The sequence below is a fragment of the Carya illinoinensis genome, chromosome 16 (genome assembly GCF_018687715.1).
Source record: "Carya illinoinensis cultivar Pawnee chromosome 16, C.illinoinensisPawnee_v1, whole genome shotgun sequence".
Taxonomy (NCBI): domain Eukaryota; kingdom Viridiplantae; phylum Streptophyta; class Magnoliopsida; order Fagales; family Juglandaceae; genus Carya; species Carya illinoinensis.
Window position 1 is genome coordinate 13,159,083 of NC_056767.1, and position 13,544 is coordinate 13,172,626.

At 37.7% G+C, this 13,544-nt stretch overlaps 2 pseudogenes; both read right to left on the bottom strand.

Annotated features, from left to right (window-relative positions):
- Positions 1-405: 405 nt before the first annotated feature.
- LOC122298832 lies at positions 406-2,329 on the bottom strand (annotated as a pseudogene).
- On the bottom strand, positions 406-12,474 carry LOC122299933 (annotated as a pseudogene).
- Positions 12,475-13,544: the final 1,070 nt, after the last annotated feature.

Genomic DNA, 13,544 nt, shown 5'->3' on the forward strand with positions numbered 1-13,544 from the left:
ACTCGGTAAGGAAATGGAAATGGAAAATCACGAAGAAGACAAAGGCATACGATACAGTTGCTTGCACTACCGTAGGAAGAGAATCAAAAGAGACCTTATCTTTAGGCGTAAGTGGTTTTGCAGCTTTTCCAATCTACAGCCTGAGAATGTGTCTGTGAGACCTCAAAATTATCTTTTTCTGGGATTGTCTAGGGAGAACTGTACTCTGTTTTGTCTGGGGGGAAAAAAACCGCTTGGTCACTTCTCTTTTCACTTGTTGCAAGTCTCTCTCACCCCTTCATTTCCGTATTTTATGGCATGAAGCCAAGTCAGCAATTGAAAACTTGGCTTTTATATTATTAAATAGATATATATAATCAATAACATTTGGATAATTTATCAATTAAAAAATGTAAACAAACAAAATAGTAAAAATACCACACAATATCAATCAATTAGAAATTACAAGCAATAGCACTCCCAACATTATAAAAAAAATTAAAATTAAAATAACTATAAACAAAAAAAAAAACAAGCTGGTTTACAGATATTATATATGGAAAGAGCTTTAGAATCAGCAATGCAGCAACTGATTCATGCTTGATATTTACGCCAAACATACACTCACAAACACACCTAGCAAGTTCAAATACAGACCTGAATGAAGGGAAGATAGATGCAAGGAACTCCTCGTCCTCCATGAAAATTTACGTGTTCTTGGTCTTCATTACAAACCCTACTGCTTCTTCATTATATTCAAGAATGAAACAAAACTTTATCAACTCAAAGAGTTCACCAATATGATCATTGTTTTCCCATAACAAACCCTCGGATATTGCTTCAGAGAAATGAGAAATCTGTAGCATACTCAATCGTATTCTTTTATCCACTAGATCTATCCAACTTTTGTGCAAACAACTTTGAGGCCTCTCTATCCCAACGTATCATCCGACTCATTTTCAATTCCACGTTTTCCACTGAGGAAAGTGATAAAGTATAGTTTACAATCATGCGCTCGACTGTCTCCAGGAAAGTCATTTTTAGAAGCCCTTTGATAGCTTCATGTCACCTCTCTGCTTCCATTTTCAACACAGTATCTACTAGAAAACCAAGGATGAGCCCAACCAAACCTATCTTAATCAAAATATCCTTTAAATTCATCGGGTTGAGTTGAGCAACATCTGCCATCGATGCTTCTTCCTTCTTTATTGATTTAGATATAGTCCAAACCCCCATTTTTCTATACATTTCAAGCAACTTTGTGTGAGGTAATGAAGGCGGGCTTCACTCAGGGGACCAGACAAATAGGGGTCGAGGAGAAACCTTTTCAAAAAGATCCTTAAGCTAAATATCATCAGCAATGAAAACATCATGCTTGTTGGTGTCAATGAGGAATATTAGGCACCGTATTAGGCAAGAGAATTACGAAGGAATATTAGGCACCGTTAGGCACCGTTTGCTATATATAGTTGACTCTTATGTATTTCTGTATATAGTTCTTTCCATGTATAGTATTCAGTGGTATAGTTTATATAATAAAGGAAAATCTCAAGGCCGAGGGATTCGGCCATTCACACAGAGTTTTATCTTATTTTGACATGGTATCAGAGCTGCGTAATTTGTTCTACGTTTCCTATTCTCGGTTTCCCTTTCTTGGATTTTGTTTTTTGGGTTGGTGCTGTCGGCACTTTCTGTTCCAGGTGGGATCACTTTTGGCAGCTTCTGTTCACGTTTTAGCATCTCGAAATTTCTGGTCTGGTGTTCTTAGGCAATTTCTGTCCTTCGGCTCTCAGTCTTTGGCTGTTTCGGTGCTTTCTGTTGTGGGTTCGTGGTCACTGGGGTTCTCGGCATCCTCTATTTTTCAGAGAGGTGTTCTTGTGTTGTTTCGCTGCACTCAGTTCGTGGGCCAGTATTCGGTGCACTCTGTTATTTTCTTCAGTTAATTGTTTTTCGGGCATTTATCTCTCGACAGTTTCTGGGTGGTCCACAGTGTCTATTTTTTGTGGTAACTCTTTGTTGGCAATTTCTTTTATTCGGTATCCTCTCGGCAGATTTTTTATTCTGTGTGTTTCTTGGCAGTTTTATTTTCTTGCTTACTGCTTCCTATTTTTTTGGTGATTTTGCTTCTTGGCACCTTTACTACTGAGTGCTATTTTTTGTCTCGGCCTTTTCTTTCCAATGGATTCTGCACCTGTGTGTGTTAAGTTTACGGGCACAAATTATTCTACCTGGGCATTTCAATTTGAATTTTTTCTCAAGGGCAAAGACCTTTGGGGTCATATTGATGGCACGGATGTCGCCAAACCCTCCGCTTCTGAAAAATCTCAGGATGTCGGGTCTTCTCTGTCATGGGCTGTGCTTGATGCACGCATCATGTCTTGGCTTCTTGGTTCAGTGGAGCCCCATATTGTCACCAACTTGTGACCCCATCGCTCTGCTCAATCTATGTGGGCTTACTTGAAGAGGGTTTATCATCAGGACAATGATGCTCGTCGCTTTCAGTTAGAACATGCGATTGCCATGTTTCAATAAGGTAGTCTTTCTATCCAAGACTACTACTCAGCCTTTCTGACCCTTTGGCATGAATATGCTGATTTGGTTATAGCAGATGTTCCTATTGACGCTCTTTCAACTATTCAGACTCTTCATGTGTCTAGCCGACGTGATCAGTTTCTTATGAAGCTACATTCAGAATATGAATCTTTTCGCTCCTCTTTACTGAACAGATCTCCTGTTCCCTCTCTTGATATTTGTTTTGGAGAGTTACTTCGTGAAGAACAACGTCTTAGTACTCAAGCTATTTTGGAGCAATCTCATGGCAGTTCTGGGATGTCAACTGTAGCTTATGCTGCACACGGACGAGGACCCTCTATCAATTCTAAAAACTTGCAATGTTTCTGCTGCATGGATTATGGGCATATTGCTGCCAATTGTTCTAAGAAATTCTGCTCTTATTGCAAGAAGAAGGGTCACATTATCAAATAGTGTCGTACTCGCCCTCAGCATCGTCAGGCCCAAGCATTTCAGACTTCGGTTACTATTTTGCCCGCAGCGCCTTCTGCAGCAAATGGCTCTCCTTCCGATGCAACCTCTAATCCTGCACCTCCTGCAATGAATTACTGCACCCCCGACATGGTGCAATAGATGCTCATTTCGGCATTATCAGCAATGGGGTTCCAAGGTAACAATTCTACTAAACTCTGGTACGTGGACTCGGGGGCCTCCAATCACATGACTAATAATCCCACTGCTTTATGCCATGTCCGGCCCTACGCTGGTCAATCTGGTATTCATACTGCCAATGGCAGCTCTTTGCCCATAACTGCTTTCGGAGATGCCTTTTCGAAGCTCACTGATGTGTTTCTTGCTCCTCAGCTTTCTATGAATCTTATTTCTATTGGCCAATTAGTTGATAATAATTGTGCTGTTAATTTTTCTAGTGATGGTTGTGTTTTGCAGGACCAGGTAACGGGGGAGCTGATCGCGAAGGGACCTAAAGTGGGGCATTTGTTTCCACTATTTTTGCCTGTTCCCAATTTTTCTCCAGTTCCTTCTATTAAGTCTTTTGCTTGTAAATGTTTCAGATCTTAGTATGGTATGGCATCGTCGTTTAGGTCATCCCCATAAACAGATCTTATCTCATGTATTGAACTCTGGTTTACTTAGTAATAAAAATCATTCTTCTTTATCTCTTGAATGTGATTCTTGCAAACTTGGTAAAAGCAAAACTCTTCCCTTCCCTTTGCATGCTAGTAGAGCATCTCACTGCTTTGATCTTATCTATAGTGATGTTTGGGAACCTTCTCCTGTTCCTTCACATGAAAAGTTTAAATACTATGTGACTTTTATTGATGATCATAGCAGATTTACTTGGGTTTACTTTCTTCGCTCTAAATCTCAGGTCTTTCATATTTTTACTGAATTTTTAGTGTATGTTGACAATCAATTTTCTGCTTCTATTAAGACATTACGCACAGATTCCGGTGGTGAATATTTGTCTACTGAGTTTCAAACATTCTTGGCTTCTAAGGGTATTATTCATCAACGTTCATGTCCCTCTACTCCTCAACAAAATGGAGTAGCCGAATGCAAAAATCGTCATCTCCTTGATGTGGTACGTACTCTCTTGTTAGAATCTTCTATTCCATCCATGTTTTCGGTCGAGGCTCTGAAAACAGCTACTTATTTGATTAATCGTTTGCCTTCTCAAGTATTAAATATGGAGTCTCCCTATTTCCGCTTATTTGCTACGCAACCTAGTTATGATAACCTTCATACATTTGGTTGTGTATGTTTTGTGCATTTACCTCCTCATGAGCGACATAAATTATCTGCTCAATCTGTCCGCTGTGCTTTCTTGGGATATAATTTGTGTCAAAAGGGATTTGTGTGTTATGATCATACTTTACATCGTACACGGATTTCTAGAAATGTTATTTTCTTTGAAAATCAACATTTCTTTCCTGTGTCTTCTGTGTCATCCTCTTCTACTATGATTCTCCCCTCCTTTGAACAGCCATTCTCAGATCGTCATCCCGTTAGTTCTCGCTTTAGACCAGGTTTTGTGTATAAGAGTGCTCCCGCCCACAATCTCTTCCGGTGGCTCCACCGATATCTGCTCCTACCATGCTCCAGGACCAATCAGTTGCAACACCCTCAGAGCACTTGGCACGTCACTCTTCTCGAGTGTCAGTACCTCTGGATAGGTATGGATGGTTTGCTTTTTCTCTTATTGCTACATTATCCAATTTTGATATTCCCAAATGCTACTCACATGCTGTCAAGCAAGATTGTTGGCGACAAGCTATGCAAGAAGAAATTGTTGCTTTAGAGGCCAATCACACCTGGCACATTGAGCCATGTCCTCCTACCATTGTTCCTCTGGGTTGCAAATGGGTTTATTCAGTCAAAGTCCAATCTGATGGACGTTTGGAACGTTACAAAGCTCGACTTGTTGCACTTGGGAATAATCAAGAATATGGTGTCAATTATGAAGAGACCTTTGCTCCTGTGGCTAAGATGACTACTGTTCGTCTGATTCTAGCTCTTGCTGCTTCCAATGATTGGCCACTACTTCTGTTGATACACCTATAGAATTAAATGTCAAGCTTCGCAAAGAGGAGGGTGACTTACTTGTTGATCCTCGATTATATCGAAAGTTGGTGGGTAGCCTTGTTTATCTCACCATTACTAGACCAAACATTTATTTTGCTGTACAGCAAATTAGTCAATTTCTTCAGGCTCCTCGTCATCTTCATTTGGCTGTTGTCCGTAGGATCATACGCTATGTTTAGGGCACTTCTGCCCATGGTTTATTATTCCCGGCTAGCAACTCTACTAGTCTTGCTGCTTATTGCAATGCTGATTGGGCTGGTTGTGCGGATACACGACGCTCCATCACTGGTTGTTGTGTGTTCTTAGGTAATGCATTGATCTCTTGGAAGAGTAAGAAGCAAGATAGAGTTTCTAAGTCTTCTACGGAATCTGAATACCGGGCGATGTCTTTAGCTTGTTCTAAAATTCTTTGGCTTCGAGGTATGCTTGCTGAGCTAGATTTTTCAAAGACCGATCCCACACCTCTACATGCCGATAATACAAGTGCTATTCAGATCACGGCCAATCTTGTCTATCATGAGCGTACAAAGCATATTGAAGTTGATTCTCACTCTATCCGTGAAGCATTTGACGCTCGTGTTATCACTCTTCCACATATTTCTACTGAACTTCAAATCGCTGATATCTTCACCAAGGCTGTCACTTGTCATCGACATTGCTTCCTAAGTAACAAATTGATGCTTGTTGATTTACGGGCATCAATTTGAGGGGGGCTGTCAACGAGGAATATTAGGCACCGTATTAGGCATCGTTAGGCACCGTTTGCTGTATATAGTTGACTCTTATGTATTGCTGTATATAGTTCTTTCCGTGTATAGTATTCGGTGGTATAGTTTATATAATAAAGGGAAATCTCAAGGCCGGGGGATTCAGCCATTCACACAAAGTTTTATCTTATTTTGACAGTTGGACAGCAAAATTCCATCTGAATCTGAAGCAACCAGTAATTTCTCCAACCTATCAGTGAGAGTTCTCTCAGTCTTTCCACTTCAGTGCTTAGAAACATAGACCCAAAACTTGAAACAGTCTTCATGTGGCAGTCAGTGTCTTGAAGTTGCCCAATCCGTCCAAAGCTGGCAGTAATAAAAAATAGAGGGATTGTGTTTAACATTGAAAGCCCTTGAGAAAAAATGTAGTAGCTTCTGATCATAGTATTTTTCCAAAACTTGCAGCTGAGAACTAAAGAGATCGTTCTTGTCATACAAAACACACTCTCCGGGGCCGACCCACTTTCCATTCACAGCTCCATCTGGGATCCAAATCCTTTTGGCTGCTTCAGTATCCGGCTCCCACTTAAATTTACTCAAGTAGTTATAAATTCGAATTATAGTGACATATTCATGATGGAAATCAAGGTGCCTGGCAATCAAGGGGCATCCTTTCTTTACATCAACAGTAACATGAATATCATTAAGCTCTTTTTTGTATGATCTAATGTTAGAACCATAAAAACCTTCATCAAGAAAAGGTCCATCTGTATGCTTCAAATGAGAGCCCCACGTAGAATCGAACAAGCAGCACTGATCTGGAGGCCTATAACCATCATTCGTCTTCAACCATTTTTGAGAGATTCTTTTGTAGAAACTGTCTGGAAATTTGTAACTCCCTGCATGATCATGCAATAAAATGCGGATGCATTCCAGCAAGGCAACCACATTTGCAGGAGTTATGATAGAAGGGTCTTGGGGGAAAAAAAGACCAACAACAATAAACTTTACACCATCTTTGAATTCAGTGACAACCCCTATACTTTTCAGCTCTTTTTTGTATTCGTGAATGTCCTTGCCATAATAACTGTCACGATCGTCTATGAAAGGGAGCAAAGAAATTGGGGCAATTGATTGCCAATCTGGACCATACAGAATGCAATTGCTTGGAGATCTAAGATCACCAAGCCTAGTTCGTAGCCACTTCACTTCTCGGACATATTTCCTAAGATCTGGAGGAAACTTATGTGGAGTATCCTTTAGCAGTCTGTAACATGACAAAAAGGACAAAACATTTTCTTTTGTCATGGAAGCCGCTTGCTGCTTGAAACTCTGGGTAAATACTTTGGCTGCCTCCTGACAATCCACCTTTACGCCCAATAGCTGCAACTCATTTCTATACAAGAAGATGCTGCCTCCGTAGAAATCATGATCAATGAGTGGGAAACCGTTGAAAACATGTAGAATGCAAGCCCACTGAGAGTCAAACAAGAAACATTCTCCTGGAGACTTGTAACCAATATTTGTCTTGAAGCATTTTATGGCACTCAATATCCTGATGAGTTTGTTATGTTGTCCTGAATGACGCATACATTCTAGTATGAATATAACAGCCTCTGCTGTCAAAGAAGACAAGCATAAAGGTGATTTTAAGTTGTCTACAACAAGCTTATAACTTCCACTGAAGCCAATTAAAACCCCAAGGGACTTGAGTTCCTCTTTAAAAGAAAGGATTTCGTCCCCAAAGTAACTTGTATCGATGAAGGGGAGGTTACTGATTTGAGATGCAAGTTTCCATTCATCATCAAATAAAACAGATCCAACTGGAGACATGTCACCTCCAGATGTCCTCAACCATCTTCTTTCTTTGATAGTACTGACGAATTTTTCCGGTGCAAGATTATTGGCCCTCAAAAACCTGATGAAATTCAAAACAGAGAGCACCTGGCTTCTAGCTAAAGTGGAGGAATCAGCAAGAGCCATGAGATGCTTCCCAATAAATTCTAATGCTTCTCCATACTCAAACATGACGCCCACTGTCTTTAGCTCCTCCTTATATTTATATATTTGATCACCATAGAAACTTTGATCAATCAATGGAATATCAGCCAGCACTGATCCATTTTGCAAAATCTGTCCTAGTGACAAAGTAAGCATGAATGACCGAGATGGTGGCCTGTAACCCGAGCAGCCATTGGTCGTAATCTTCAACCAGCTACCTTCCTTTATGCTCGCCAAGAATTTATCTGGAATTCGACTTCTCCTACATTTCAGGTTTTGAATCCAATCCAAAAGCAAGAATGCATTTTGTTTGGTGAGAGGTGCAGAAACAGCAGGAATTGCGACATTGGGAGGAAATATATGAGGAATATCGAAAGCAGCAACATGAGTTTTAAGGAACTCCAAGAGCTGTTCCCCAGAACAAGATTCACCTACAAAAGAACCCGGGCACAAGTATGCTTCTCCTAACTCAACATAGCTTTCACCTCTCCATGGATTTGAACCAATCAATACCGCCCATTTGCTTTGGTTAGCAGGGACCAAAACCCCTTTCCTCTGTCTGATTAGATTCCCATAGTCATTTACGAGGGGCATAATACCACATAAATAATCTACGTGAGATTTTGACAGATAACTCTTTGAGAAAGAGTGATATAAGAAGTGAACAAAGGCAATGGCAAGCTTCCGGTCATTATTGATACAGTCATTAAGGTGAACTGCATAGTCATATACATCCACAGCACCAACTTGGACATGTTCTTGAAGCCATTGTTGTAAGGTCATCTTATTAGGAAAGCATCGAATAGCTTCTTCTGTGCTTCGTGGCATAAAAAAATGACTCCCAACACAATGGAATTCCATGTTCCAATTAATTAGCCATGAAGAACGATGAGGATACCTGGATGAGGACACCACCTTATTAGAGTTTCTGCATTCATCTATGCTGCAAAAAGATATATCCCTGTCAACACCCAAATATTTTATGAGTGGTATGTTCTTCATCTCGGTGCTGTCAAATTTTGACCTCCAATTCTTGGCAACAAATAGTAAAATCTCCAAATACACGTCCTCGGCGACTCCTGCAACAAGGTTAGAACTCTGGAGGCACTTGGCATACCATTCATTGTTGACTGGTTCTACTCCTAAGAAACTCAATATCTGATCATACTCCCCTTTGTCAAATGAAGAACTCAGTATATACTTTCCATGGGATGAGAGATTAAGCAAGCTCACCCCTTGCTTCTTTGCCTTCTCCAAAATGTTCCAAAAATTAGGCATAAGCCTACCTACTTCACATGGTTTATGAAAGAACTTCTGCTGCGTGTACGACTCACTTGGGACAATATTTTCTCGAACAAGCTTTTTCTTGATTGAATTCCTCACTTTGTTCAACTCTTGATAAAAAGAGCTATTGACAGGAATGAACCTGAACATGGGAGCCAAACTTGATGGTGGAGCATTCTGTTCAGAAGTTCGAACAAGGGAGACAAAAGCATCAGCAAAAGCAGAGGAAACACAGTCAAGAATCCCTTGGTTCCACTTACTGTTCAAGAGAATTGTTTCCCTTGATGATGCAAGAAGAAAATCTGCCTGAATTATAAAGGGAAAGTTGGTAATCATCTCTGTGGGTAGAAATGCATAGATCCCAGGTGAACTAGTCCCTCTATTGAGACGTTCTCCAAGGGGCATAGCCAACGTGATCACTAACTCTTCTACGTCCATTCTTCCTTCAACTCTATTTTCAGGTCTTACAGGGAACTTTTGCTTCCACATATAGTAGCTACATTCTGCATCAGACCAATTATTCTTTCTCTCAGTGGAGAGATGGAGTGTGGAGGACTCAACATCAATGTTCTTCCTCATTACGAAGTTAGTCTCGCTTGTAATAGCAATTGAACTAACAGTATTGAGCTTAGGATTCTTATTATGCTCCCTGACTGAGAGCCTCTTCAACTTTGTTAGGAATAAAAGGACTTCAGGGTGAACGCTTGAAAGCTGCTGCTTCAAAAGTTTAACCTTATCAAGCTTCAAAGGTAAGACAATTGTTGTTGTAGGAAGAGATTTTTTGGAACCATATATTTGTTGTAAATCAGAAAGTCTTGGGTTCTCCTCCACCCATTCTGGAACTATGTACCCAAGGTTGCAATGTGGGCAAGGCTCTTCGTTGAATCGTATTTGATACCCATTGCTGAATATGTAGGGCTGAGCAGTAATGAGAAATACACTTTTGAACCCAATTCCTGAATTTTTAACCATAAGGTAATTTAATAAGAGATAAAAAAGAACATACATATCCTTCCCATTATCACAGTTCAGCCAAAAAGAAAATAAAAGAAAAGAAAATGTACATGATGCATTACAGTATATGAAGAATATAGCTCATAGTTAATTCATAGTTATTGAGGTTTATATCTTATATATGATGGCACAGAAATATGTTGTTAATGAATAATCTTGTAATTTCTAGAAGTTACACTTTGAACACTTCTCAAAGAAATTAGCTACTAATTTCAAGCAACTACTGTAATCATCTTTCATCATCTTTCATATGACAGCTTTCAAGGAGAGTTAAAAAGACATTAACTTTCATGCAAGCATTTATGATCAGTTAAAAAACAATACGTAAAAGTTGTTGCTTTTGTGCATCAAAAGGATTAGAGATATCAATAGATCTAACAAGTGCATGCATTATTGCAAAACCCATTCCAACCTTGGGTACATAGATCACATGTAAAAGAAAGATATGGATAAGAATCAAAGCGAAACCTCATCAAAGTAACAACACGTGATTCTCAAACGTACGCATGATAATTTACATTAATAGATCTATCATGATGGGCGATCAAACATGGGTAACTCACAGCAATAAATAGTTGTTTTAAGGGGGTTAAATTATCTATAATGCATGGTTTAGATCATCATGTGTACGTGTTTGAGAAATATTGGTGGAAGCTGTTCAGTTAGAAAGATTATACAGCACAAGAAAAATGATTATTAATTTGTGACAAATTATATGCAACGATAATGACCATTTTCAATCAAAACAGACTCATTTTGATAAAAAAAAAAATAATAATAATAATCATTTTTTCAGAAAATAACTAGTCATAATTGAGTAGTTTTATTGTAGTATATATATATACACGTGTGTGAAATTCAGTACTTATTTTTGCTAACTTTGTTAGGACCAAATTAATTAGTTGCTTAAAAGTTATGCATGCAATAATTTCCATTACATGATTTATTTCTAATTTCCGTCTGTTCTCAAGATTGTAACTCCATGATCATCGATGATTTTTATGCATGCTCGTTCTAGCATACATTTTTTATAAACGTAGTACATGAGAGTACTGCATGCATGCATGCAAGCGATATCGATCGATCGTATAAAGTAGAGCATTAATTTGGAGTGTGAAAAATAGACGTAGTAGGTAGGTACGTACCTTTCTCTCCAATATAACCGCGTTTCCTGTTGCCTTTCTTGGTGGACCAACCAACACTACAAATGGAGTCTATGTTTTTAGAAGAGAAACCTTTTTCGTTGTTGAAAATAAGCAATGTTGATGGAGCTCCCCTGCCCGTAATGTCCTCCGAGGTTATCAGGAACTCAAGCGATGGATCCACCCCCTCCATGTATTCGTTATCTTCCGCATTCTGACACACACAATTTAAAAGATAAAAATAAAAAATGGTCATGCATGCATCATCTGCTGATCCATTCCATGATCACACGACAACCTTTTAAAGAAAATAAAAACTATAGTTTATCTAGTTTTTATTGAGGGAGTGGAGTACTACTGGTGAAAATGAGGGAGTGCTAGCTGTTAATTATATAACATTTGAATCTCTCAAAATGAAATCTCAATGCCTGTTTGGAATTTGGACTAGTTTAATTTTAAGGATTTGGGTAGTGAGAAGTGCTGTGAATAGTAGTGAAAAAGTAATAATAGAATATTGAATAATGGTAAAAAGTATGTAAAAAGTAATAATAAAATAATGAATAGTAGTGGAGTATATTAAGAATATCTAAAGTACTTTCAATACTAAAGCACAGCAATATCACTGGTAGTGTAATACATAAGCAAAACCTCTTTATACGTAAAATCCAAAACTTTTTCAAATTGATATCTTTTTATATGTAGAACCCACAACTTTTTTTAACTTCTCATAAATATATCTAAACTCATATTAAGTAGTTCCTACAAAACTCACTCCCATTATCTCAATTCACCACTACTCATAAAGAACTCTACTCATCGCAACTTCCAAACGGGGCTCAAAATCTCATTTTTATTGGAAGTCAACAAATTAATGTGACTTTTAAGAAGTAGTAACATATACATCATCAAGAACCGATGTACGTACGTACGAAGATCAAACACACACACAAAGCAAACCTGCATGCATATGAGAGATCAGAATGAGTAGTGAGAAACCTGGATGAGTTCCATAAGAAAGTGGACATCCTTGGCGTAAAGTTCAGCAGACATGTTTTTGACGGCCTGATGAAGATCCTCCGTCAATGAGTTCACTTCTCCTCCGATCGAAAACTTTTTTCTACGTATCTCTTCTATGTGTTCTCTCGCCATCTTTTCCATTCCTTCCCAAGACACGCACAGTTTTGACACAATTACCACCAGATCTTAGATTATAATAGACAGAGAGCAGTACTGAAAGTAGTCAGAGATAGGGTCAAGCACGTCTATTTATATGCCGAGCAGGAACCTTAACGAAGAGGGTTAACTTCTGAAGAAAGAAAAACGATGCTGGCAGATGGTACATAAAGAAAAAGGAAAAAAGTTAAAAAAGAAAAGGGAATGCACAATAAAAAGCCTTGGGACCGCACGAAAAAACTATTTGTCCATGGACGAAAACTGCTTTTGCACGAACTTTGAACGCAATTCGACCAAGATTATCTTCAATACATTAACATTAGCTATAGGTAGCTACGTAATACTACGTACAGTTATAAAATATATAAATATTATGTAATTATTTTAAAAAAGAGTAGAATATATTATTAAAAGTTATTTTTTTTTACGTAAGTTCCGTATTAATTCATTTTTTTAAAAGAACTACATGGCGCTTGCATAATCACTATTGTAAATATTATGATTTCTTTAGCTAAAAACTAAATCTATAGAATATCTAGCAATTAGACACTAAAAAATGATTAAATATTTAAATTAATATTATGATCAAATTTAAAAAATCATAATAATTAAAAAAAAGTAAATATTTTCTTAAATTAATATTATTTTATTACTATATAATGAATAAATTGATAATCTAATATAGATATTTGATGTGACTGCAATAGTAAAAGTTAAATTCATCTTATATTATTTTATTATTATATAATAATAAAAAATGACTATTCTAATATGGAGACTTAATATGAATGGAATAATTAATATCAAATTTATCTCATATTAATTAAAAGTATCAGTATTTAACTTCCAATAATAATTTAAAAAAACAAAAAACACTACAGAAGTACTCTTTGATTCCTTTCGTCCGCCATTAATTTTCCGCTTTCCAAGGAATAGAAATCCAACATCGGTGGAAGACATAAGGTCGGTTTTTGTTTTTATTTATTTTTATTCTTCTACCCCAAAAAATATCCAAATTAATACTTCGGACCATCCATTTGCTGTCTTGTTTGATTATACAGTTTAGATAAAAAGATATTAGATATTTTATTAAAAATTGAATAAAATCTTGTTATAATATAATTTTATA